This window comes from Erinaceus europaeus, chromosome 1 (genome assembly GCF_950295315.1).
Source record: "Erinaceus europaeus chromosome 1, mEriEur2.1, whole genome shotgun sequence".
NCBI lineage: Eukaryota > Metazoa > Chordata > Mammalia > Eulipotyphla > Erinaceidae > Erinaceus > Erinaceus europaeus.
This window is the reverse complement of record NC_080162.1, coordinates 150,124,140-150,149,889: the sequence shown is the minus strand read 5'-3', so window position 1 is coordinate 150,149,889 and position 25,750 is coordinate 150,124,140. Positions and strand designations below refer to the sequence as shown.

Sequence of the window (25,750 nt, the reverse complement as noted above, 5' to 3'; positions counted from 1 at the left end):
GCATATTTTAGTTATATTCCAAAGTGTCTGTGGCTATACTTTTTTTTTTTCTTTTTTTCCCCTGAGCCTGAAATCTGATGTGCAGGTGGATCCAAGTTATTGTCTGGGGAGATGATATCATGGCTGGAAGAAGGACCAGAAAGCTGGGTCAGGGAAGAGAGTAGCTCCCTAATATGGGAAAGGGGTATAAATATTGTTGACTGTAAACCCCATTGATTTGATGCGATTTGAGGCCCATATTCAGCTTAGGAGCCTATGTGACCTCTACATCCCTCTAGATCTGAGTTCACATTCTGTGGTCATAAGTAGGAACATTCCAGGCTGCCCCAATATCGACCCATCTTCCTCAGGTGTAGCATAGAGTATGTTGTCCATCCTCCCTTTGGAGGATGGAACATTCTCTACCATTGTTGATCCAAGTTGAGGGCAAGGTCCTATGGGGGCCCACAAAGGGGTCTGTTGTATTGTTCCTGATAGAGATGACTGGTAACAATGGAAAGAGGGATTTATTCAAGGTCTCGGCTCTTCATGTCTGTTTGGGAATCTCAGGACTCCCCGATTAGGGCCCCAGCTGATGAGGTGGCCTGATAGTGACTAAAGAGTCATCGTTAAAGTATGCCAGTCTCTTGTCCTTATTCAGCTTTTCATGCATGCTCCATCTCACCACTCTCTGGCTAGTTCTTTAGTTCCTGACTTTAGTTTGATAGAGATAGAGACTAGAGGTAGAGAAAGAGAACCCTGCATCACTACAGGTGAAGCTTCTTCCCTGTAGGTGGGATACAGTGGTTTGAACTCAGGTCCTTGCACTTAATAATGTGTGCATTCAACTTGGCACACAACTGCCTGGTCTCTTTCTTATAAATGGACTGTTTTATTGATTTCCCTCTTTTCTGTTGCTTTCATACAGAAATGCAACAGATTTTTTTGTAACCTCTAATTTTACAACATTGATTAATTATTTCTAATAGATTTTTATAACAAGATTTTTTTAGCAGTTTTCATGTATATTATCATCTCAGCTGTAAAAGGTGATAGTTTTACTTTTTGTTTTCCAATCTGTATCCTTTCTATTTCTTTTTTCTTTTTATTTTTTTAAAACATTTTCTTTTCTTTTTTAAAAATTTTTTTCAAAGCATTTATTTATTTCCTTTTGTTGCCCTTGTTTTTATTTTATTAGTTATTATTGTTATTGATGTCATTGTTGTTGGATAGGACAGAAAGAAATGGAGACAGGAGGGGAAGACAGAGATGGGGAGAGAAAGATAGACACCTGCAGACTTGTTTCACCGCCTTTGAAGCGACTCCCCTGCAGGTGGAGAGCAGGGGGCTCTAACTGAGATCCTTCCGCAGGTCCTTGTGCTTTGCGCCACGTGCGCTTAACCCGCTGCACTACTGCCCGACTCCCTCTATTTCTTTTTTTCTTTCCTAGTTGCTGTGACTAGTACTTTGACCAGTTTTGTTGAACAATATGTAAAAGTGGACATTCTTGTGCTGTGCTTGATTTATTTTCAGTGTTGAGAATGAAGTTAGTATGGGGTTTTATATACAGCCATCACTGTGTTGAGGTAAGTTCCTCTATCCCAATTTGAGAGTTTTTCTTTTCCACAAATGGATATTGGGTCTTTTTCTTTTAGTTATCTTTATTTGATAGAGACATCCAGAAATCAAGAGGGAAGAGGGTGATAGAGAAGTAGAGAGACAGAGAGAGACCTGCAACATTGCTTCATAGCTTGCAAAGCTTTCCCCCTGCAGGTGGGGTCTGGGGGCTTGAACGTGGATCCTTACGCATTGTAATGTGCGCTCAACCAGGTGCACCATCACCTGGCTTCCCCAATAGCTTTCTTTACATCTATTGATATTATCATGATGATTTTTATATTTCATTATGTTGATATTTTGTACTACATAAGCAGATTTTCACATGTTGAACCTCATTTTTCTGTAGCCTTGGAACTAATCCTATCTAGTCATGATATAAAATTCCTTTAGTATATTGTTGAATTCAGTTTGCTAAGTTCTCAGTGAGAATCTTTACATTTATGTTCATTAGGGATATTGGTTGTGGTTTACTTACGTGTATATGTTGTCCCTGTCTAGTACTAGTGTAATAATGGTCACATAAAAAATATTTGAGGGAATTCCTCTTTGAATTCTTGGAAGACTTTAAAAATAAATAATAGGTCATCTTTAAAGGCCATCTTTAAAGGTTTGTAACTCATTAGTAAAACCATCTGGTCCTAGGCTTTTGTTTTGGGGAAAACTATTGATTACTGTTTCAGTTTCCTGGAATTATGTTTTTCTGTTCAGGTTTTCTATTTCCTCCTCACTCAGTTTGCAAAATATAGGGTCTAATTCCCATGGAAGTCATTGGCAGGTGTCATTTCATCTTGTACGACCATTCTGGGAGCAGCTGGTGGGTGCCATGTTTGATCTCAGTTTCTGTAGTAACAGAACCCAGGAGCAAATTCAGAAGGAGTGCTCCACCCACCTCCAGCTAAAACCCAAGGCATTTACCAGGAATGCTTATTCCTGACAGTCTAGACCACAACTAGTACACGCCTGGCTGCCAGCAACCAAGCCACACTCCTACAATTGGCAAGTACTTATGATCCTCCCAATCACAACCAATTGGCAAGGGGGTCTCACTGCTTACTGTGCTCCTTTGCTGTCCCAAGACCTACCAGACTATTCCCGACATGCCCAGAGTGCTTGAGCTCTTGGTCACTACCCAGACTTGCTTCATCCAGGGACTTTAGGCACAGGGGATACAGCCACAGAAACCCTGGTTTCCCCAGGCCTTCCTGTACTAGGTGCACAGGGGCACTTGCTGGGCACTCACAATTGTGAATTTCTGTCCAGGGACATTCACAATCAGACCCTCCCCACACCTTGCCCTCCCTAGGCCCTTGTGCAACGCTGACTGCGGTTTTGGAATATGAGAATGAGGCAGGAACTTGACATTTCTTAATGAGAGAGCCATCAGGGATGAGTTATGAAGAGACCTGGTTAGATGGAAGCACAAATATTGGCTCTAGGAAAGCTGGCAGCCCACTTTGAGGAGAATTGCTAGAGGCATAGTAAGGAGTGGTCTGCATGACCCAGAATAAATAATTCTAGCACTGAGGATCTAGTGTTCAAATGTAGATGTGTGTTGGCAAACTACTGAAATATTATTAGCCCTAGAAAAATTTGGGAACTTAGAGATATTAAATCAAGAAGACTTCATTATTTATACAAAAAAAATCCACAAAATTAAGTCATAAAGTACCTAGAAGTGAACTAAAAAAGTAAATATGGAAGTAAAAGATTTTTCTTCTACTCAGTGATATTTTCAGTGGAATATAAAGTTACATAAACTCTTGATTATCATAATATTTTTTAAGAAAATGAATTGAGGTGAATACAATAATGAATCCAGATTTCTAAAGATTACAGAAAATCTGAAATAGGTATTTTTTTCTTTTTTAAACAATTTTATTATCTTTATTGATTTGACATAGACATCCCAAAATAGAGAGGAAAGGGGAGATAGGGAGACAGAGAGACACCTGCCACACTGCTTCACCACTAGCAAAGCTTTCCTCCTGCAGATGGGGACTGGGGACTCAACCCAGGTCCTTGTGTATTGTAACATGTGTACTCAACCAGGTGTGCCACCACTCAGCCCCAAATTGGTAGTTTTTCTAGAGCCTTAGCTAGATGCATTATACTTATGCTGTTTAGAAGTCAGGCAATCTAAAGTCAGAAAAAAATGATGAGGTTGTCCTAAGTGCTTAATCAGTCTTCACCTATGACCATTCATTTATGCTTAGTAAATCATTGTTTTCTCTTTCTGGGTTTTAAAATTAGTAAAATTGACCCTACAAATAAGACAGTCCTTCACATGACAATGGGAAATGTGTACTTGGACTATAGAGGTTTTGATTGCAAAAAAATTCCCAAAATATTTTAAATCTAGTAACTTCTCAGACATCTGCTTGTCTTGATACTAAGGCAATGATATGCACATCAGCTACGTCATGAAAGCCCTAGCAAAAGCAGGGATTCGTGTTTTAATTTTTAACCTTATGCATTTGTTTTAAGCCGACCAGTACCATGTCAAAAGCAATCACATTCGGTACAATGATCGCAGTTCTTTAATTTAATGTAGTTCTGTAATAAAACAGTTCAAGTCACATTATACTCAGGCTGGTGGATTGATCTAGACACTTCTAAGGATTATTTAACAGGAGGGAAAATGAAGTTTCTGAAAACATGACTCTAGAATTCTCTTAAATATGAGATTCAAAAGAATGGACCATCTTCTTACTTTATTTGGATCTATGAGCTCTTGCTTAGTTGCAGAGCCTGAATTTTACTCATGGCAACAATGTGTCCTTCTAAAAAAAAAAAAAAGACATTTCCTAGCATCTTTTTTTACCTGCTAGTGATCACATGACACAGTTCTGAAAAGGAGTTTAGGAGATTCTGGGTTAAGGAATTGATCTTTTTGTCTGAGAAGTATTATTTATGTGGCCACATTAGACTTGTTGATGCTTTATCCACTGTGCTACCTCCTGTGGAAAACACTTTTTTTTTCTTCATAAATCTCCCTAAGTTCAAGTTTTAAAGGACTTTTTTTACATTCCAGAATTTCACAATTGAGTGATCAACTTACCTGATGTTAATGATTTTGACTGCTCCAATTCTTAGCTTTTAACTGTCATGAAATGAAAAAATAATTTCTTTTCCACCAAGGCTTCATTGGGGACTTCATGTCTGTATAAGTCCACACTTCTACATTTCTTTCAAATACTGAGTAAAAGACAGAGAGAGAGAGAGAGAGAGAGAGGAGTGAAGAGACACAACAGCACTGCCTCACTGTTTATGAAGCTTCCCCTTTGTGTAGTGCTCCTACATAGTCAGCAGGGGTTTGAACCCAGATCCTTGTGCATGATAAAGCATGTGTGTGTTGCCAGGTGAATCATCTCATCACCTGGAAGATATTTATTTTAAAGATACTCAGTGTTTGGCTGATCACTTGGACTGTAGTGCCATATTGGCTTGATGTGTTGGAACAATGTTGTTTTTTTCAGTCATATCCAATTTTAGACAGCTATTCCAGTTATATATAGGTATTATTTATTTATTTTTACTAGGGCACTGCTCAACTCTGGCTTATGATGGTGAGGGAGGATTGAACCTGCAAACTCAGAGCCTCAGGCATTAGAATTTGTTTGCATAACCATTATGTTATCTCTTCCCCATCTAGTTAAATAAAGATTTTGAATTATTTATTGATTAGTTTTTCTTATATGTTTCAATTTGTCACTTAATGATAAAGTATAGTGGATGTTAATGTATAAACATCAGCTACAAATTTGTTAATAATCTATATTCTCAGTGCTCACTCCAGACCTGCTAAATCAGACACTATAGGGGTAAGATCTAACTGTTTTGTTTTCACAAGCCCATCAGATGACTGGTGCATACTGAAGTTTAAGATTCCCATGGACAGCTCCACTTCCCCAGAGCCCCACCCTACTAGGGAAAGAAAGAGGCAGACTGGGAGTATGGATCAACCAATCAATACCCATGTTTAGCGGTGAAGCAATTACAGAAGCCAGACCTTCCACCTTCTGCAACCCGCAATGACCCTGGGTCCATACTCCCAGAGGGATAGAGAATGGGAAAGCTGTCAGAGGAGGGAATGGGATATAGAGATCTGGTGGTAGGAATTGTGTGGAGTTGTCCCCTCCTATCCTACGGTTTTGTTAATGTCTCCTTTTTAAAATAAATAAATAAATGAATGAATGAATAAATAAATAAAAAGATTCCCATGGACACAGCACTTTGTAAGTGAATGAGACAATGTGATAGAAAAATTCATAGGAAAACAACTCTACTTAGAATTAGAAAAAATTTTATTGTAGATAGATGGATCAAAATTATTATTGCTGTTAATTATTATTATTTTGCCTATCACTGGGGCTTGGTGCCTGCACCTGACTCCACTGCTCCTGGTGGCCATTTTTTTGATTTTATGGACAGGACAGAGAAAAATTGAGAGAGGAGGGGAAGATAGAGAGGGAAAGAGAAAGATAGACACCTGCAGACCTGCTTCATGGCTTGTGAAGCGATACCCCATTCAGATGAGGAACAGGAGGCTCAAACCAAGATCTTTGAGTGGGTCCTTGTAATCTGTACTGTGTGTACTTAAACTTGGTGTGCCACTTCCTGGTCCCCCCAAAATTATTATTTTTTTCTTTTAAAATTTTATGTCTGTTGATACAATCACTAACATCATATACAAGGCATCAATGCTGACATTTGAAGTATATAATCTAGGTTTGAGGATCATGTTAGTTAGTAAGAATAAAGGAAGAACTATGAGAATGGAGAAAAGAATTTGACTAGAGAAGTAACTAGGGGGCCAGGTGGTGGCGAACCTGGTTAAGCTCATATATTGCAGTGTGCAGGGACCTGGATTCAATCCTCTAGTCCCCACCTGCAGGGGGAAAGCTTCATGAATAGTGAAGCAGTGCTGCAGGTATTTCTCTGTCTCTTTCCCTCTCAACATCCCCCTCCTTTCTCAGTTTCTCTCTGTCTCTGACAAATAAATAAAAAGAAATATAAAAAAGTAAACTAAAAAGAGAGAGGGAACTAAACGCTCATACATGCAAATGTTAGTAGAAAGAACAGCGTCCAGAAATGAAAATAATCATAAAGAAAGAAATATTAATAACTGATCTTATAAGCAGCTAATGGAATTCTCCAGTTTGTAGAAGAATCAGCAGAGATGCCCACAGGAGTGAGTAGAGGATTTGGAGATTAAGTTCTATGGAAGAACTTAACAAATTTAACATTTAACAAATGGCTTTTGATCACCTACTCTACACCAGGCATTATTCTGTGGTGTCATTAATTTTTCTAAGAAAGGACGGGACTCAGATGGTTCTTGCTCTCACAGAATTCAGTCTAGTGAATTCATGAACCTCAGTGTAGCTAGTGCAAGCCATGTTAGAGGACACTAAAAGATTTATGAGCTCCTGGGGAAGCTCTGATCCTTGACTTGAGATGAGAGTCTAGGTAATGGCCACAATGATCATTAGAGCAGAGACCTAGGATAGGAGCAACTAATGGAAATTCATAAAATACTTTTCTAAAGCTCAGTTATAATGAACTTTCTGAGCAGGAAGTGTTAGTTTCAGTCTCATGTTTTAATAGAAGATGTATGTATTATGAAGACATGATAGGGTGGGGGGAGTCTGCACCCTGGAAATTCAAATTATTGGCAAAAGCACAGGAATGGATACCCTTAGAGACCATGCCTAATCCCAGGAAGCACAGGCATAAAATTGTGAATTAGGGAAATGGTTTTAACAAAGAAAAAATGATTTGTTTACCCTATTTTATTTGGAGGTTAATAGTTTTTTTTGAAAATAGAAGAGCTGATTTGGCTGTAGCTACTGAGAGATATCAGGAGGAATTATAGCCATCAAAACTCTTAGGCATAGTTAACTATAAAAGCATATATAATTAGGACCCCTTGTTAGCAGGCACTTTTGCCAGAGAACAGTTGCTAATACAGTAGGACACATGCTATTTAATATGTGACTGATAGAATTTCAGTGGGATGAGCAAGACGCTGTACAAAAAAGAAAGAGAAGGAAGACACACCAAAAGGAAAGATATGTTTAATTGACATAACATTGATTCACAGCACATAGTTTTCTGGTGTGCAGCTTCATTTAACATCTACTGTGCTCCATTGATCTCCACCAAAAGTCTACCCATCATCATACAACTGACCACTTACTTGCAACTATTTTCTTCATGTTACCAGAACCTAAGCATTTATTTTTGTTGTGTTTTATTTGTATTTTTTATGTCTCCTTACACTATACATTTTTGCTGCCTGGTGTTCTAATTTGAGTTGATAACAACTTAAATTTGTTCTTGTTTTTAAAATACATTTTATCTATTCATTTTGGATAGAAACATGGATAAAATGAGAGGGAGGGGTGGTGGTGCACCTGGAGGGCAGGGGGGAGATTCTTTTTTTTTTTCTTCTTTTATTTAAGAAAAGATTAATTAACAAAACCATAGGGTAGAAGGGGTACAACTCCACACAATTCCCACCACCCAATCTCCATATCCCACCCCCTCCCCTGATAGCTTTCCCACTTTCTATCCCTCTGGGAGCATGGACCCAGGGTCACTGTGGGTTGTAGAAGGTGGAAGGTCTGGATTCTGTAATTGCTTCCCTGCTGAACATGGGCGTTGACTGGTGAGTCCATACTCCCAGTCTGCCTCTCTCTTTCCCTAGTAGGGTGGGTCTCTGGGGAAGCGGAGCTCCAGGACACATTGGTGGGGTCTTCAATACAGGGAAGCCTGGTCGGCATCCTGATGACATCTGGAACCTGGTGACTGAAAAGAGAGTTAACATACAAAGCCAAAAAAATTGTTGAGCAATCTTGGACCTGAAACTTGGAATAGTGGAGAGGAAGTGTTAGGGGGATACTCACTGCATACTCTAGTGTACTTCTGCTTTCAGGTATATATTTTGCAGTAGTTTATGGATACATGTGAACATATGCTTTCTCTCACAGAACCTGGTGTATATCTAGGTTTTGGGACTTTGTTAGAAAGTGAACCACCTGGGATGGAATTAGAGTATACTATGAAAGGAAAGCTCTCACCTGAGTAATGAAGCTGAAGGGTTGTCATTCCACACGTGAAGTCTCTTCAGACACAGTCTGAAGTGAAGCATGTTGAGGTGGCACTCATTGTGTTGATTAGGTTGTGATCGGCAGATGCAATATTATTTGATATGGATTGGGAGAGGCATACGGGAAAGTGGGCCCTATCCAGGGGTTTCAGGACTGGGGGAAGTAGAGGCTCTATAGTGGAGATGTGAGGTTCCTGCTGTCTTAGGGTTCAAAAAGACAATGGATAGTTAATGAATGTTATCATCACATTATTTGGCAATTGGGTTAACTTTGAAAAGTCCTTTTGTCAGGGTTTGCTGTACAGTACCCAGTATCTTGTATATAGCTGTGCTATTGGTTGCTTCTGATCTACTTGGTCTAGGCTTTTGAGAGAGTCTGCATATCAGTTACACAGCCTATATATTAAAAAGACTCAGTCTGTGTTTTAAAAACTTCAAGACATACAATTAATTTTCCCCTCTCATATTAATTAACTAGTGATTTATATAGCTACACTTTACTAGGAGTGTACATAACCACCATAAGACTGTGAGGCATCCCACCCACCCACTCCCACCCCCCACTGGCCCAGGAAGCTGCATGTCTACCCCTCACCACAGGGTTGTTACTTTGGTGCCCTACTTACAATTTGGTCAGGTCCTGCTTTTAGTTTCCCTTTCAGATCTTCTTACTCAACTTCTGTTGATGAGTGGGATCATCCCATACTCATCTTTATCTTTCTGACTTAGCTCACTTAACATAATTCATTCTAGCTCTGTCCAAGATGGGTCAGAGAAGGTGGGTTCATTGTTCTTGATAGCTGCATAGTATTCCATTGTGTATATATACCACAGCTTTCTCAGCCACTCATCTGTTGTTGGGCACCGGGGTTGCTTCCAGGTTTTAGCTATTATGAATTGTGCTGCTATGCACATAGGCGTACACACCTCTTTTTGGTTGGGTGTTATGGAGTCCTTGGGGTATAACCCCAGGAGAGGAATTACTGGATCATATGGAAGGTCCATGTCTAGCCTTCTGAGAGTTTTCCAGACTGCTCTCCACAGAGGCTGGACCAATTTACATTCCCACCAGCAATGTCAAAGGGTTCCTCTGTCCCCACAACCTCTCCAACATTTGTTGCTGCTGTCCTTTTTGATGTATGCCATTCTTACAGGAGTGAGGTGATATCTTAGTGTTGTCTTAATTTGCATTTCCCTGACAATCAGTGACCTAGAGCAGTTTTTCATATGTTTGTTAGCTTTTTGGATCTCCTCTGTAGTGAATGTTTTGTTCATATCCTCAGCCCATTTTTCGATGGGGTCATTTGCTTTTTTGGTGCTAAGTTTGCTGAGCTCTTTATTTATTTTGGTGATTAGTTTCTTGTCTGATGTCTGGCATGTGAATATCTTCTCCCATTCTGTGAATGGTCTCTTTGTTTGTTTAATAGTTTCTTTGGATGTGCAGAAGCTTTTCAATTTGATGTAGTCCCATTGATTTGTTTCTGCTTTAGTCTTCCTTGCAATTGGGTTTGATTCATCAAAGATGTCCTTGAGGTGTATGTGGGAAACTGTTTTACCAATGTTTTCCTCTAAGTATTTGATTGTTTCTGGTCTAACCTCCAGGTCTTTGATCCATTTGGAGTTGATTTTTGTTTCAGGTGAGATAAAGTGGTTCAATTTCATTCTTCTGCATGTTACAACCCAGTTTTCCCAGCACCATTTTTTGAAGAGAGCCTCCTTTTTCCATTTAATCCTTTGGGCCTCTTTATCAAAGATTAGATGTCCATAGGTGTGGGGATTTATTTCTGGGCTTTCAATTCTGTTCCACTGGTCTGTGTGCCTATTTTTGTTCCAGTACCATGCTGTTTTGATGATGATGGCTTTATAATATAGTTTAAGGTCTGGGAGTGTGATGCCTCCATTTCTGTTTCTTTTCCTTAAGATGGTTTTGGCAATTCTAGGTGTTTTCATGTTCCAGATAAATGATTGTAGTGTTTGTTCTATTCTCTTAAAGAAGCTTGGTGGAACCAGGGGGGAGATTCTAAGCTTCCCCCATGTCACCTGGAGGGCAGGGGGGAGATTCTAAGCCTCCCCCATGTCACCTGGAGGGCAGGGGGGAGATTCTATGTTATATGTTACAGTTATATGTTTCTATATGATTCTATGTTATATGTTATGCATATGTTATAGTGAGCAAGGATATGGGTTCCTACCTGTAGGGGGAAAGCTTTGGAATGGTAAAGCAGTACTGCAGGTCTCTCTCTCTCTCTCCCTTCCCTCTATTTCCAGCTGTCTTTATTCAATAAATGAAGGTAATAAAAATTTTTTAAAAAGTCTATAGGGGGACAATAAGGCATTTCTTGAAACTTGGAGGTTTATCCCTGGCTCCCCACCTGCAGGGGTGTTGCTTCACAGGTGGTGAAGCAGGTCTGCAGGTGTCTGTCTTTCTCTCCCCGTCTTCCCCTCCTCTCTCCATTTCTCTCTGTTCTATCCAACAACAATGACAGCAACAATGATGACAACAATAATAACTACAACATGGGTAACAAAAGGGAATAAATAAATAAACTAAATGTTTAAAAAAAACTTGGAGGTTTACATATTGTAATTTAATTTATAAAAAGGAAACACTGACAAAACCATAGGATAAGAGGGGTACAACTCCACATAATTCCTACCACCAGAACTCCATATCCCATCCCTTCCCCTGATAGCTTTCCTATTCTTTAACCCTCTGGGAGTATGGACCCAAGGTCATTATGGGATGCAGAAGATGGAAGATCTGGCTACTGTAATTGCTTCCCTGCTGAACATGGGTATTGAAGGTCAATCCATACTCCCAGCCTGCCTCTCTCTTTCCCTAATGGGGTGGAGTTCTGGGAAATTGGAGCTCCAGGACACATTGGTGGGGTTGTCTGTCCAGGGAAGTTTGTTTGGCATCATGCTAGCATCTGGAACCTGGTGGCTGAAAAGAGAGTTAACATATAAAGCCAAACAAGTTGTTGACTAATCATTAACCTAAAGGCTGGAGTAGTGCAAATGAAGAGTTGGGGGGGGTGTCTCTGTTTTGTAGATAGCTAGTAGGCATATTTTAGTTGTATTCCAAAGGTCCTGTGGTTACACTAGTGTTTTTTTTTCCCTGAGCCTGAAATATGATATGCAGGTGGACCCAAGTTATTGTCTGGGAAGATGATGTCATGGCTGTCAAAAGGACCAAAAGCTGGATCAGAGAAGAGAGTAGCTCCAAAATATGGGAAAGGTGAGTAAATATTGTTGACTGTAAACCCTATTGATCTGAGAGGCAAAAGGCATGCTGGGAAGGTGGAAGTGTCCTTAGCAATTGTTGCGATGTTTTAACTGGCGGGAATTAGCAATACCCTGAGGGGATAACGTGGTGGGGATCTTTTAGGCAAAACAATGATTATATAAATAGACCATAGTGTCAGCAATGGAGGATGGAGCAGGGGGGCTTCCCTACATCTCCCCCTTTCTTTTTATCTAATGGCCATATATCAGGAATGCAAGGTGCTTTGTAAGGCAGGGAGTCTGATAGGATGAGGCACACCTTTGGGGTTACTACTGTCCCTCCTTGCTCAACCTCTTGGCAAAGAGAGAGAGACACACAGGATTGCCACACCCCTCAGGTTCAAGCCCTGCCAAGCTCAACCACATCCTCACAATTTCCCAACATCTCCCTCTTTCTAATGGCCATATTTAAATGGGTGAATGTCTGTAAAAGACTCCATTTCTGTCAGAGTAATAGCAGTGTAGGGGTGAACAGAAACATATATCATGCAGGCATTTTTAAAAGAACTGAAATAAGACAGGGAGTGACAAGTAAGAGTAGCAAGGGACAGCATGAGACTGGGACAGCATGAGCAAGGGACAGCATGAGGGGCTGCCTGAGGAGTGGAAGGGGGCACTGCCTGATAGGTGAAGGAGTGGGGGCCTGATAGGCCGAGGGGAGAGAGGGGTCATCTGGCATTGCAGAGTCCTGAGACAGCTGGCTGCAAAGTCCATAGACTGCTACAGTCAGACCTTGAGAAGTCCAGCAGTATAAAGGGAGTGTCCAAAGATGTACCAGAAAGTCCAATAGAAGCACCAGTCCAATGCCAATGACCAAGGGAAGAAATGCCGCACATCTAACTCGATGGGGGAGGACAGCCACTGGAACTTTTCTTCTCTGTAGAGAGTGAGCTGGAACTGCCAAAAGGTGGCAGGTGAAACAGAAGCAAGAAGGGCAGACAGCGATGGGCGAGAGAAAGGCAGTAAGAAAGTTCTGTCCTTGGAGTCTGTGAATCAGGTTCTTCAGATCGTGTCAGGTCACATCATGGGTTTCAAGGGGGTGCTGTAGTCATGCCATCTTGTGGGCAATGTCAGAGGGCAGGGGTCCAAATGTATTTTCAGGGATTCCTGTGAAATAAACACATACAAATCTGTTTCCCATGGTTAGCAGGGCATCTGGTTCGAACTTTTATAGATTTTCAAGAAGGTTTAATGTAGTTAGTGCATTAGCCAACTGAATATTGGGGGGATGTATCCCCCTTTTTTTCTTTACTTAATTGGGCCTAGGTATCTGGTGGGCCCTCTCAACACCGTTTGTCTTTGGGGGTTGTAATGGATGTCTGTGGCATGGGTGATGTTATAAAGGAAAAAAGTCTTTAAATTGTTAGCTGACAAAGGCAGGCCTATAGTGGCAAAATGAGATACACCAATTAAGTGTAGAAAAATATGTGAATGTTGTTGTTAACTCACATAAGTTGTATATGGAGGAACTTCTTACATAGTTTAATATCTTACCATATGAGCAGATGCTTTTTCATGTGAAGACTTGACAGCTGTAATTCACTTACTTTTGGAAAAAAAACTTGTAACAAGTTAGATTTACTATAATTGATAACTCAATGATTATAATTGGTTTAAGTATCTTTATAACTTTGGAAGGCCTTCGAGTATGATGTTAAGGCTGTTTAAACAATTTAAGCACAATAAAATGTGGAAAGTTAAAGAGAAGAACCATTGTTAGATGCCTCAAGCATGAGAGTCATTAGCATAACCATTGTGTGGTCTATCATTCACCCGGGCTGGTTCTACCTCTTTAATTGAGAAGGTTTATGAGATCTTTATATATCAATAACATCTTTTCTACCTTTTGTTACACCCATTTAAGATGGAGACACACCCTAGGTGTGCACAGGATCTTCAGACCAGATTTAGTTAAAATGTAATGATTTTTCACTAATTTTTTCTTTAGACTTTAAACAAACTCAGGTTACTTAGAGAGTTAATAATGTTAATGACAATTTTTTTTTAGAACATTTACAATGTCAGATTGATGCCAGACTTGTTGTGGATTAATTTCCACAAGATAGTTCACAGGGCACTTTTGGGGGTCCCTCCAAAAATGTCCTGTATAGAGAATTTGCATTTTAATATTGGCGATGATGAATTGTCAAGTTAAATATTTAGACTTTTACCTTAACTACTCAGTTACTTTAGCAAATTAATTTTGCCTTTAAAGAATCATGTTGAAAACTCCTTCATTTAGCTCTGCCTGGTAAGAATGTAGTTTCAAAGTTACACTTTTTACTGTAAAGTTAATGTTTACCAAACTTGAAACACACACATAACACGTAGTTTATAACACACAGGAGGAGACAAACTTTTGTTATGAAGTCATATCATTTCAAACACGAATTTAGATCTGTAATGTTTTAGTTGAACCATCTTTACTCACACAGTTTAAGACTAAACGTTTCACATTTACACCGAGACTAAAAAACAAAATCAAAAGAGGAAGAGAAGAGAAAAAATTTTTTTTTAGGATTGTTTCTGGGCATCTCCAGAAATCATGGCTGCATCCAGCATTTTTATATAAAGTCAATTAAACTTTATAGTGCTCTGAGCAAAATGGGTCATACAAAAATTTGGTCATTCAACTCACTCACTCACAAAACAAAACCATCCAGTTATAGCATAAGATATTCAGAGAAGGGGTGGGGGGAAGAGAGGGCTCCATGAACCAGATTTTTCAGATCCCACTATGCCATATTATGGGTCCTGGGGTGCGTTCTGCAACCAGTCCTCTTGCAGTGTTTCTTGTTCCTCAGAGACAGCAGCGCCATCATGCGGGTATTGCCTGACATGGCAGGCAGGAAGCCAGACACATTTTGAGTAATTCTGTGGAAACACGCATGCAAAACCCCTCCCCATGGTCAATAGGGGATCAGGCCCTTTCCAAAAAAAGCCCACTAAAGAGAATTTAAACTGTGTTGGGATTAAGATAGCATAGTGAATTGAACTAATAGTGCAGTTATCTCACTCAAGGATTTGCCTACAGTGTAGATGTTCTCACCAGGATGTGAAATTTGGATTCAAACTTTTTTTTGAAAAATTTTTTAATATTTATTTATTTATTTATTTATTCCCTTTTGTTGCCCTTGTTGTTTTATTGTTGTAGTTATTACTAATGTCATTGTTGTTGGATAGGACAGAAAGAAATGGAGAGAGGAGGGGAAGACAGAGAGAGGGAGAGAAAGATAGACACCTGCAGACCTGCTTCACCGCCTGTGAAGTGACTCTCCTACAGGTGGGCATCCAGGAACAGGGATCTTTAAGCTGGTCCTTGGCGCTTTGCACCACGTGTGCTTAACCCTCTGCACTACCGCCTGACTCCCTTGGATTCAAACTTAACTAGCCTTGGTTTCAAGCCTGTTACATGAGAAAGACTAAGGAGGCTTTGGGAGTGAGCTCTGGGAATCTGTATTAACAAATGCCCCAGGTAATTAACAATCATAAAACAGTCTACACAGGGGTCTGATCATCATGGAACATTGGGTGGGCTTCTGGGAGTTATGTGAGGGCTGGCTCTGGATCCAAGAAGGAGGCCTAAGGACCAGTCCCTCTCTTCAAGGGGTTGTTGGTTCACAGATATTGTTATGGAAGAATCAAAGAAAGACTGTTGGTCAGGTCTGCAAACTCTGTTTCAAACTTTTTTCCATAGAAGTGTGGTAGAAGGTGTGTAGAAATAGATCTGAAGGTGTGGATAGCTCTTGCATACACACGAGGGCTGTGGAATGTGTGGTATCTCTGAGTTCTCTTTACCTAATTTCCCCCTACTTAATTCCCACTCGGAGCCAACATTTTTTCTGAGTGTGGCTACTTTTCTGGTGAACCTAAAAACCAAAACAAAATGAACAAACTCCACTACTTCCCTGTTGTTCCTTCAAAACTCTTCTCTTCTCATAGGGAAATGGGTAAAAAGAAACAAAACAAAACCCAAAAAAACAAACAACCAATCAAACAAAAAAACTTTTCTTAAATAGTCCCAGATGGGACTGTGGTTCAGGACCTTTATTTTCCCTGATCTTCCTCTAACAGGGGGACTTGGTGCTTTCATACTGTTGCACACTTAGGGAACAGCTCCAGAGAAACATCCTTTTTTCCTTAATGCTGCAAGGCTTTTTGCTTGAATTTTGTGCCTGCATGACTCCACCATTCCTGGCAGATTTTTTTCTATTCTTTTTTAGAGGGCAAGAGGAACAGAGGAAAAGATGGAGAAGAAAGAGAGTCAGAGAAAAGAGAGATACCCACAGCACTGCTCCACCACTCATGAAGCTTCCTTCATGCAGATGCTCCCTTGTTGTGGCTAGAGACTTGAATCTGGGTTCTCACATATGGGAAAGTGTGCACTCTACCAGGTGAGCTATCTCTGCCTCCACTTAGAATAATTCTTAATTGTTCTCAAATAGAGCTTTTTTTTTTTTTCTTAAGAAGGTGTGAAGTAAGTGAAGGTATCTTCAGAAAATGGATCAGCTTGGTCTGGTCAATAAAAGTTATAGGTTCTTTTCAAAATATTCTGTTGGGGCCAGGTGTTGATGCATCCAGTTGAGGACATATGTTACCATACTCAAGGACCTGGGTTTAAGCCCCCGAGCCCCACATGCAGTGGTGAAAGCTTTATGAGTGTTGAATTGAAGCAATGCTATATCCATCTATCCAACTATCTATCTATCTATCTATCTATCTATCTATCATCTTTCTCTCTCATCTCAGTTTCTTTTTTCTTTTTTTTTTTTTTTTGCCTCTAGGGTTATTGATGGGGCTTGGTGCCTGCACTATGAATCCACTGCTCCTGGAAGCTATTTTTTCTCATTTTGTTGCCTTTGTTGTAGTTGTTGTCATTGTCATAGCTGTTGTTGTTGTTGGACAGGACAGAGAGAAATGGAGAGAGGAGGGGAAGACAGAGAGGAGGAGAGAAAGATAGACACCTGCAGACCTGCTTCGCTGCTTTCGAAGTGACCTCCTGAAGGTGCGGAGCCAAGGGCTCGAACTGGGACCCGTCTCAATTTCTATCTCTATCCAATAAATAAATAGCATATTTTTTAAAAAGGAAATGTTTAGTCAGGGCTGGAAAGATAGCTCATCAGACAGGTCATTTCCTACCAAGGTTATAGCCCTAGTACCACATGTGGGTACCATAGCACTGGGGGAAACTCTCCAGTGCTGTAGTATCACTCCCCCTCTCTCTAGTTCTTTGAATGAAAAAGTCAGTTTAGGAGTGGTGATATTGTTCATGGGCAATTTCATTAAGTTGGAAAAATAGAAACCATTAATCGACTAGAATTAAGCCTAGTTGTGGACCTGGCTTGTCAACTTGCTTCACTGAATGGTCTTTGGAGTATATTGCCTCTGAATTATTTTGTCCCTTATTTTTAAAATAAATCGATTTTTCAGAAATGATGTACTTTTCTTTGTCTTCAGATTCTTTGTCATTCTGAGAAGAAAGAGAAAGATCAGAGTGTTCTCCACTCTGAGAGAAGAGAAAGATCAGAGTGTTCTCCACTCTGGCTCATGGGGCTGTGAGGGATTGAATTTACAGCCTCTAGGACCTCAGGCATGAAAGTCTTGTGTGGAACCACTATGCTCTCTCCCTGGTCCAGAATGAGTCCTTTGAGTGCACAACTTTATAAGTGTTCTCAAGCATGATTGGATGTAAAGCACCAGTGGGATTTTAAAAGCCTGTAGTTGCCCAGGTTCCACTTTTCACCCCAATCAGACCTTGTAAGCACAGGACCCCCAAATCTATTTCCTTAAAAGTTTTGCTGTGCAACCAGGCTTTCGAACCACTGGTTCAATGATAGAAAACTAAACTTTAAGGTTTTCAATTTTCTTGGTTAGACAGCTCTTTACATCTACTTTAGCCAGAACAGTTGTCATGGTAGATTCCATGTGCTGCCTGAAACTAGTTTGGGCTATGTCATTTCCGCAAGGGTTACTGAAGAACAGTGTCTAAGATTCCTAAGTGGATGTTACTTCTGGGGCTGATAAGACAGAGGGGTTAAATCTTCTTTAAATGGAGGTTTGATAACCTTTATATATATGCCTGGAGCAATGCCTTATCAGCAGATCTGAAGAGCTAGAGGGCATTTTTAGAGTCCAGCACTTAGCTCTTGGCATCAGTTTGGTACACTACTGAGTACTGAGCATTTGACTGTTCTGATCAAGAGAGGATCTAACTGACCAGTCTTAAAACACTGAGGTTGAGGTTAAATTAGAGTCATGACAGAGGCACTAGGTTTCCTGACTGGAATAACTGACAGAAGAATGTGGACACATAAATATTTTTTATTTATTAATTCACCTTTTGGATAGATGGAAACTGAGAGGGAAGGGGGGAGGTAGAGAGGGAGAGGGAGAGGGAGAGGGAGAGAGAGAGAGAGACTTGCAGCATTGCATCACTAATCAGGAAGCTTCCCCCAGCCCCCGCGTGTGGGGACAGGGGGCTTGAACCTGGGTCACCGTGCATTGTAACATGTATGTTCTACCAACTGCACCACTGCCAGGACCCATCTGGACACATTTAGGGTATCTGGAGTAGCTTGTTTTTACAGCTCAGTTGGCTTCCACCTGAATTGTTGAAGATGCTACCATTAGTCCCCTGCATCCCCCCCCCCCCCAATGCACTTCTTCCAGAGCTTTTCCTGTGTAGTTCAAGGACAGACTATTAATCTGTGAGCAAAAAGCAGCTACGTCTTCTCTGGTCAAGAGTCTAGCATAGTGCCAATCAGACCTACATGCCCAGGATGAATGCTGACCTAGTGTTCTCAAGCATGTTCTCTGTGAAGTTCATTCAGTTCCACTTCTGGTTTCCACATTCCAACCACCCCGGTTGGCACAGGTCGCTCATGGATGAATGATGAGGAATTAAAGACCCTTCCCTCAATCGGTGCCTAAACTGTGAGCAACATCAGGGCACCCTGTCAGTTATGGGTTATGCCTTACATCACGGCTGGAAGGAAAAGGAGAAGGCGGTCAGACCTCCAAATAACAGGATAGCAGCAGGGGCTAGAACCACCATTTTGACAGGTGTCCCTACAATCTTGTGGGTCAAATCATGAGCCTCAGACCAGAAGCGGCAGCATCCCCACCTGCATCTGCTGAGCAAGACTGGCGGGTCCCCCCTTCCTCCAGACTGGAATGACCGGATCAGAGCCCGCATTTCACAGGACACCAAGGTGATGCCCATGAATGCTAGTCCCAGTTACAGCTCGAGCCACCAACTGGTTTAGTCATTGGTCCATCCTGCACCAATCAGACCCAGAAAACAGACTTAGCCCTTTGTGCCCACCTCGCAACAAGCTTCGCACGGTGGTAACCGAACCCCCGGGGACAGCCGAACGTTCGGTGCTGCGGGGGGCCGAGGTTTGATTGGCTGGCCTGGACACGTGGTGGGAGCCGGGCCTCTCGCGCTAGCGGATTGGCTGTCGTAGGCGCTGACGGACAGGGCAGGGGAGGGCCAGAGCGCGGTCGTAGGGGCGCGCAGGGGCGCAGAGGCGAGAGGACGCGATCGCGCGTGCGCGAGCATCCGGCTTTCTCCCGAGCCGTCGGAGGGAGCGGGTAGCTGCTCCTCAGGTAAGCGCCGCTTGCGGCTGCCTGCCTGCGGCTGCCTCTCAGCCGCCGGGTGCTGGCGCGTCAGGGAACCCGGGCGGGTGTAGGGTCCGCCTGTGCAGGGAACCCTCTTCAACCCGCGGTTGAAGCAGCCCCGGACGCAGCCAGCCGCGCGCTGCCTCGGTTTCCCTTGCCCGTCCTCCCGCCTGCCCGCGGGGATCGCCCACCTGCAGCCGGGCCCCGCTTTGTTCCCGCGGGAGGGTGCTGCTCGGGGCCGGGCCGGGAGGCCCCCCCCGCGGCGGGACCTGCCGCACGTGAGCGCGGGGCCGCGGGGGTCCCGGCCTGTGGGGGGGGGGCGGGCTCGCCGGACCAGCGCGGTAGCGGCCGAGCCCCACTGTCCGGGTTCCCGCGGGGCGGCTGGTGGAGACCCGGGCCTGGACGCCGGCGACTCCGGGCTGCCCCGCCGGGTACGCACAGGCTCCGGAGCCGGCCCGGATCGTCACTCTGAGGAGGGGAAAAATCATAAAAAAAACAAAAACACCGGGGGACTGAGGAGCAGGTGCAAAGGAGGTGGCCCGACAGGAATCCCAGAGCGTGCGGTGCGTTTTGAGGTGGGAGGGAAGGAGATGCCTGCAGCGAACTGCGGACCAGACCTGCCCGGGAGGCTCAGACGAAAGGCTATTTATTTATTTATTTATTTATTTAGGGGGGGCTGGAGGCATTCATCCCCGTCAGCTGAGACGCCCCCCAAGCCAGCGAGTGCTCACTCGCATCCTAGGAATGGGCTGTAGGGAGAAGGGGAGGCGGGGTCTGCACTCCCACCTGTTCAGTCCGCCTGGATTCTTTGCGAAGCGCACGTTGAAAGCCGCAGGCAGGTGGGAAGCTAGGCGAGTGTGGAGCGAGTGCGGCGGCCCAGGCCTCCTTCCTTCCAGACCGACTTTGGGCGCGGAGGGCGGTGGGGTCCCCGCCCGCAGGCACTGGGCCAGGCGCTGAGGTGTGAAACCTCGCTCCAGCCGCCCCTCCTGCAGCCACTGGACGAGTCGCTGAACGAGGCTGCTTGTCAGTTTGCTCCGTGAGGAGTTAGGTGTTTCAGCCGTCACTAGCAAGACTTCGTTGTACTCTGGAGTTTGACCGCAGCCCCCTGAGGATGTATTTATTTCTGGCAGAAGACGGCCAGAGTCTGATTCCCTGCACACTCACATGATATCACCGCAAAACCCATTTATCGCTCTTGCCTTCCCTGCACAGGGTTGTTTCTTTAGAAAAGGAGTCTGATTTCTCAGACACCCAAGCCACCCCATGTGCCTGTGAAATGGCCACCCTTGCTGAGAAATGACTTTGGTTGGCAAGGTAAACCTAATGGAAGAAGTAAAACTTAAAATGTCTTGGGAGGGGTGGCGGAACCGAGTTCAATTGTAAGCTGCAGCCAATTAACTTTGGGTTTTCTGAGATGCATGAAAGAGAAAGAAAAGTTGCTGTAAAGCTTGTTGGGAATATAATATGAAATTGAAACACATACGGAAACATAAAGCAAATTAGATGAACATTTCGTCATTTTTTAAAAAACTAATATGCAACAACAAAGCAAAAGGCATTCAAAGGGAAGGGCCAGTATAGTTTGAAAAGGTATATACTGCGTGTTTAGAAAAATGTCACTTCTGTTATATAAACCACACAAAGGACATACAATGTTTATGTTTAGTGTGTGGGAGGGGTTTTCTTTCTTTCTTTCTTTTTTTTTTTTTTCTTTTTTGAAAAGGGCAAGGAATCCTTATTGGGTCACACAAGGGAAAACTGGGATATTGGCAGACTTGTTTCATCTTGAGGGAAGCAGTCTACCTTGGTGACCTACAGGACAAGGTTTTATTCTCTGATTCAATAAAGCTCCACACGGATTGCTTTCAAAGCAACAGCAAAATCATTTCCTTTCTGTTATTTCAGTCCCCTGGGTCAGAGGCTGGGAAAAGGAATGAGAGAGATTAGAGTCCGACCTGCATGCCTAAGCAGTAGTGTCCTCTGAGCAGGATCTGTGTCACATTGTGTAAATCTAAGAGCCCTCACATTAAGAGGGGCCTGAGCCTCTTTGGATGCTTTCTGTAAGGGGTGGGGGGTGGGGAGCAGGATAACATCGACACAGACGGGGCCACTGGTGAGATCATGATACATTGGGGGAAAAGGAGAGCCAAGAAATGTTTAATTCAGTTTGGAGCTCTGCTGCTTGCCTTTGGAGCCTTCAGCAGGCAATTCCAGGCAAAGCTGCCTCATTTTGTCTCTCCTAGCTGGAATGTATATGACTTCCAGAAGACTGCCTTCCCTGATGGTGGCTCCTGGGGAGGGTCTGTGTCTTAAGCTATAAGCATCAGTTACACCTGTAATGTGATCAATAAAAGAAATGCTTATAAACACAAATGTAGGCTGCCTTTCTTTTAGGTCTTTGGCTCAAGTAATCCACAGGCTTCCAGAAAACACGTTGAGCCTTCTACCAGAAGATGGCACTGCTGTCTCTGAGAATTCCTGGAGGAGCAGAATCATGGAGTTGGCAAACCAGCAGTGCCTCAATTCTAAAATATTTCCTTTTTGTTCTATAAGATTTTGAAAGGTTGTGTCATCTGTCATAGAATAAAAAAAAAAAAATTCTGAAAGTCAAATTGTTTATGTAAGGTAGGAATAGTGTGTGTGTGTGTGTGTGTGTGTGTGTGTGTGTGTGGAATGGGTGTGGTTATTTTGCTGTTGTGTATCCTGGGGGAGCAGGTGGAAAATAAAGTGTCAAGCATCATTGCATAGGGTTGAAAACTTCTTTGGGGGGATGGGTGGTGGGGAACAGGTAGAGCACATACATCATGCTCAGTGATCTGGGTTCAAGTTCCTGCAGGGGGCAAGTTTCATGATTGGTGGAGCAGTACTGCAGGTCTCTCTCTCTCTCTCACCCCCCTTCCCTCTCAATTTCTCTGTTTCTGTTAAAAATAAGAGGGCTGGGGAGATGGCATAATGGTTATGCAAAAGACTTTCATATCTAAGGCTATAAAGTCCCAGGTTCAATCACCAGCACTGCTGTAAACCAGAACTCAGTAGTGTTCTGGTTTAAATATATATATATTAGTGACCAGTTGAACACAAGGTTGAATTATGATTCAGTTAAAATCTCCAAGCATAGACAGAACAGAAGCATGAATATGGGATGATATCACTCACAGGCAGAAGTTGAAAAACAAGATCAGAAGAGAAAACACTAAACAGAACTTGGACTGGAGTTGGTGTATTGCTCCAAAATAAAAAAAACAAAAACAAAAAACCAAAAAAACTCTGGGGTGAGGTGATGGGAGAGTTCAGGTCCTGGAACAGGATGCCAGAGGACCTAGTGGGGGTTGTATTGTTATGTGGAAAACTGGGAAATGTTATGCATGTACAAATTACTGTATTTACTGTTGACTGTAAAACATTAATCCCCCAATAAAGAAATAAAAAAATCTCCAAGCATTCTTTTTTAAAGAAATCTCTTTATTGGAGAATTAATGGTTTACAGTTGACAGTAAAATACAATAGTTTGTACATACATAACATTTCCTAATTTTCTACATAACAATACAACCCCCACTAGGTCCTCCTCTGCCATCAGGTCCAGGAACCAAATCTCCAAGCATTCTATTGCACTCCATTCTTTGCAGAATTAGTTTATACATTTGAACAGGACTATGGAGATACACATGTGACAAGTCCAATCAGTATTCATTAATTACAGGCTTTGAAGAGAGTGGTAAGAATGAATGCTGATTGAAGAATAGTTACTATCCTTCAGGATTGTCCACAGAAAGGATGTCCAAGTTATTCTGAATTAATTTCTTGTAAAACTTGAAAACTTCTAATAAGTCATCTTAGTTTTTCTTAAACTAGGTTGAAAATACAATTAGTGCTATCTTTTCAAGATTATATTAGTAATTCAAACCTTGAACTTCGCTTTTGATGACCTTATTATTTGGGAAATATTTATCTATTCCTCTCTGTTAAAGTAACTGTTCTTTGAGATATATATATTTTTTTGCCTCCAGGGTTATTGCTGGGGCTCAGTGCCTATACCAGGAATCCACTGCTCCTGGAGGCCATTTTTTTTCCCTCTTTTGTTGCCCTTGAGATAAATTTTATACATGTTGGGCTAGGTGGTGGTGCACCTGGTTGAATACACATGTTACAGAGTGCAAGGACCCAGGTTTGAGTCCCCGGTCCCCACCTACAAGGGGAAAGCTTTGTGAGTGTTGCAGGTTTGTGAGTGAAGCAATGTTGCAGGTCTCTATCACTTCCCTCCTTCTAGACTTCTGGCTGTCACTGTCCAATAAATAAATAAAGATAAAAAAACTGTTAAAAAAGATCTTATACATGTGATACTTGAGGGAGGGGGTGCTATTACCAGGTTATAGTGTATGCTGGGGTGGGTGGGGTGAGGGTGTCTCAGCTTTAACCTGCCCCAGTATAGGATGCTGCCTCTGGGTGTCATTACTGTAGTCACCTGCTTTTTCCCATCCTGGGGCTCAGCTTGTTTGAAGTTTATTTCTCTCTCTTCAGTGAACTGATGAGCTGGTTTTTCCCACCAGTGCTGACTCCTAAAATCCTGCTGGTGCTAGGTGGCAGTCCACTAACACGGTGGCATTGTTAACCTCTAATCTCTTTCTGAACTCATTTTCTCACTTGGTCGCTTGGATTGTTGAGGCAGTCATGTCTCTTAAAATTTCAAGTCTCAAATTCTATGGCTATGTGAGACTAATAAGGCTTTCTGACTCCTATCTAGAGGGTATTTTAACCCAGTGAAGTTAAGACAGAAAAAAAAACCCCAACAAATAATAAAACCACAACAGCCTCACTAATAATTTCTTACCAGAGAAATGATTGTACATTGTCTTAGAATCTAAATAATTCATATTTGAAAGAAGCCCTTGAGATGGTTTAATTCAGTCTTCTTATTATAGATAGTGGATTTCAACTTGGAATTGAGTGACTTGAGCAAGCTAACAGAGCTCTTTTGTAATAAAGAGATAGTTAAGAGAACTGGGACCCAAGCTTGTACTCATCTAAGTTTTCTCTTCTTCACCTGCTATCAGAATGCAGAAAGACTGTGTTAACCCGGCTCGAGCAAAGGCAATTCCGAGTAAGTCCTCAGTATAGGATTTTAAAGCCGCAGCATGGACCCTGTTGAGTTTGGGCAGGAAATCAAGATCAGGCTTTTCCTTGTTTAGTTCATTTTCTCCTTTGTTGACTGATTGAGCAGGATTCTTTACTGTACATCTTTGGGTTTAAAAAAACTTTTCCTACACAGGGTATCTGTTCATCATGCATGTGAGCCTCACAATAGGTGGGAGGTGCTATGGCAACAGACGAAGCTTTGGTACTATGGTATTGCCCTCTCTATATATCTATGGGAGTGGAAAAAAAAAAAGGCCACCACGAGTGGGGGTTGGATGGGGGGGATGGGGAGAGAGATAGAGCAATAGATAGATATGCACGGACAGGTAAACATGCCACAACTTGCTTCAGTGCTGTGGGGATTGGGCTCAAACCTGACTACCACACATGGCAATCTGCATACTGCTTCCTGTAAGAAAACACTTCCAATATTCTAGAATTGTCATTTCCTAATCAGATGTTATTCAATATCAGAGGACTGTGTAGTTAGAAGAATAATTAATATACTTGGATTCTTTGTAATCTGATGTATTTTTAAAATATTTTTTGTTATTAATAGTTTGTTACATGCCATACATCAGATAAGAGTTTAATAACCAACATATATAAAGAGCTTGCCAAACTCAACAACAAGACAACAAATAATCCCATCCAAAAATGGGGGGAGGACTTGGACAGAATATTCACCACAGAAGAGATCCAAAAGGCCGAGAAACACATGAAAAAATGCTCCAAGTCTCTGATTGTCAGAGAAATGCAAATCAAGACAACAATGAGATATCACTTCACTCCTGTGAGAATGTCATACATCAGAAAAGGTAACAGCAACAAATGCTGGAGAGGGTGTGGGGTCAAAGGAACCCTCCTGCACTGCTGGTGGGAATGTAAATTGTTCCACCCTCTGTGGAGAACAGTCTGGAGAACTCTCAGAAGGCTAGAAATGGACCTACCCTATGATCCTTCAACTCCTCTCCTGGGGATATAACCTAAGGAACCCAA

The 25,750-nt window shown here is 42.2% G+C and overlaps 1 protein-coding gene across 3 annotated transcripts in view; it reads left to right on the top strand.

Annotated features, from left to right (window-relative positions):
• Positions 1-19,499: 19,499 nt before the first annotated feature.
• Positions 19,500-25,750, top strand: part of TMEM108 (transmembrane protein 108) — a 340,373-nt gene continuing 334,122 nt past the window's right edge. For all 3 annotated transcript variants that reach the window (XM_060197000.1, XM_060196996.1, XM_060196999.1), the window contains exon 1: positions 19,500-19,603. The gene's annotated coding sequence lies outside the window, so the exon portion shown is untranslated. The remainder of the gene's footprint in view (positions 19,604-25,750) is intronic.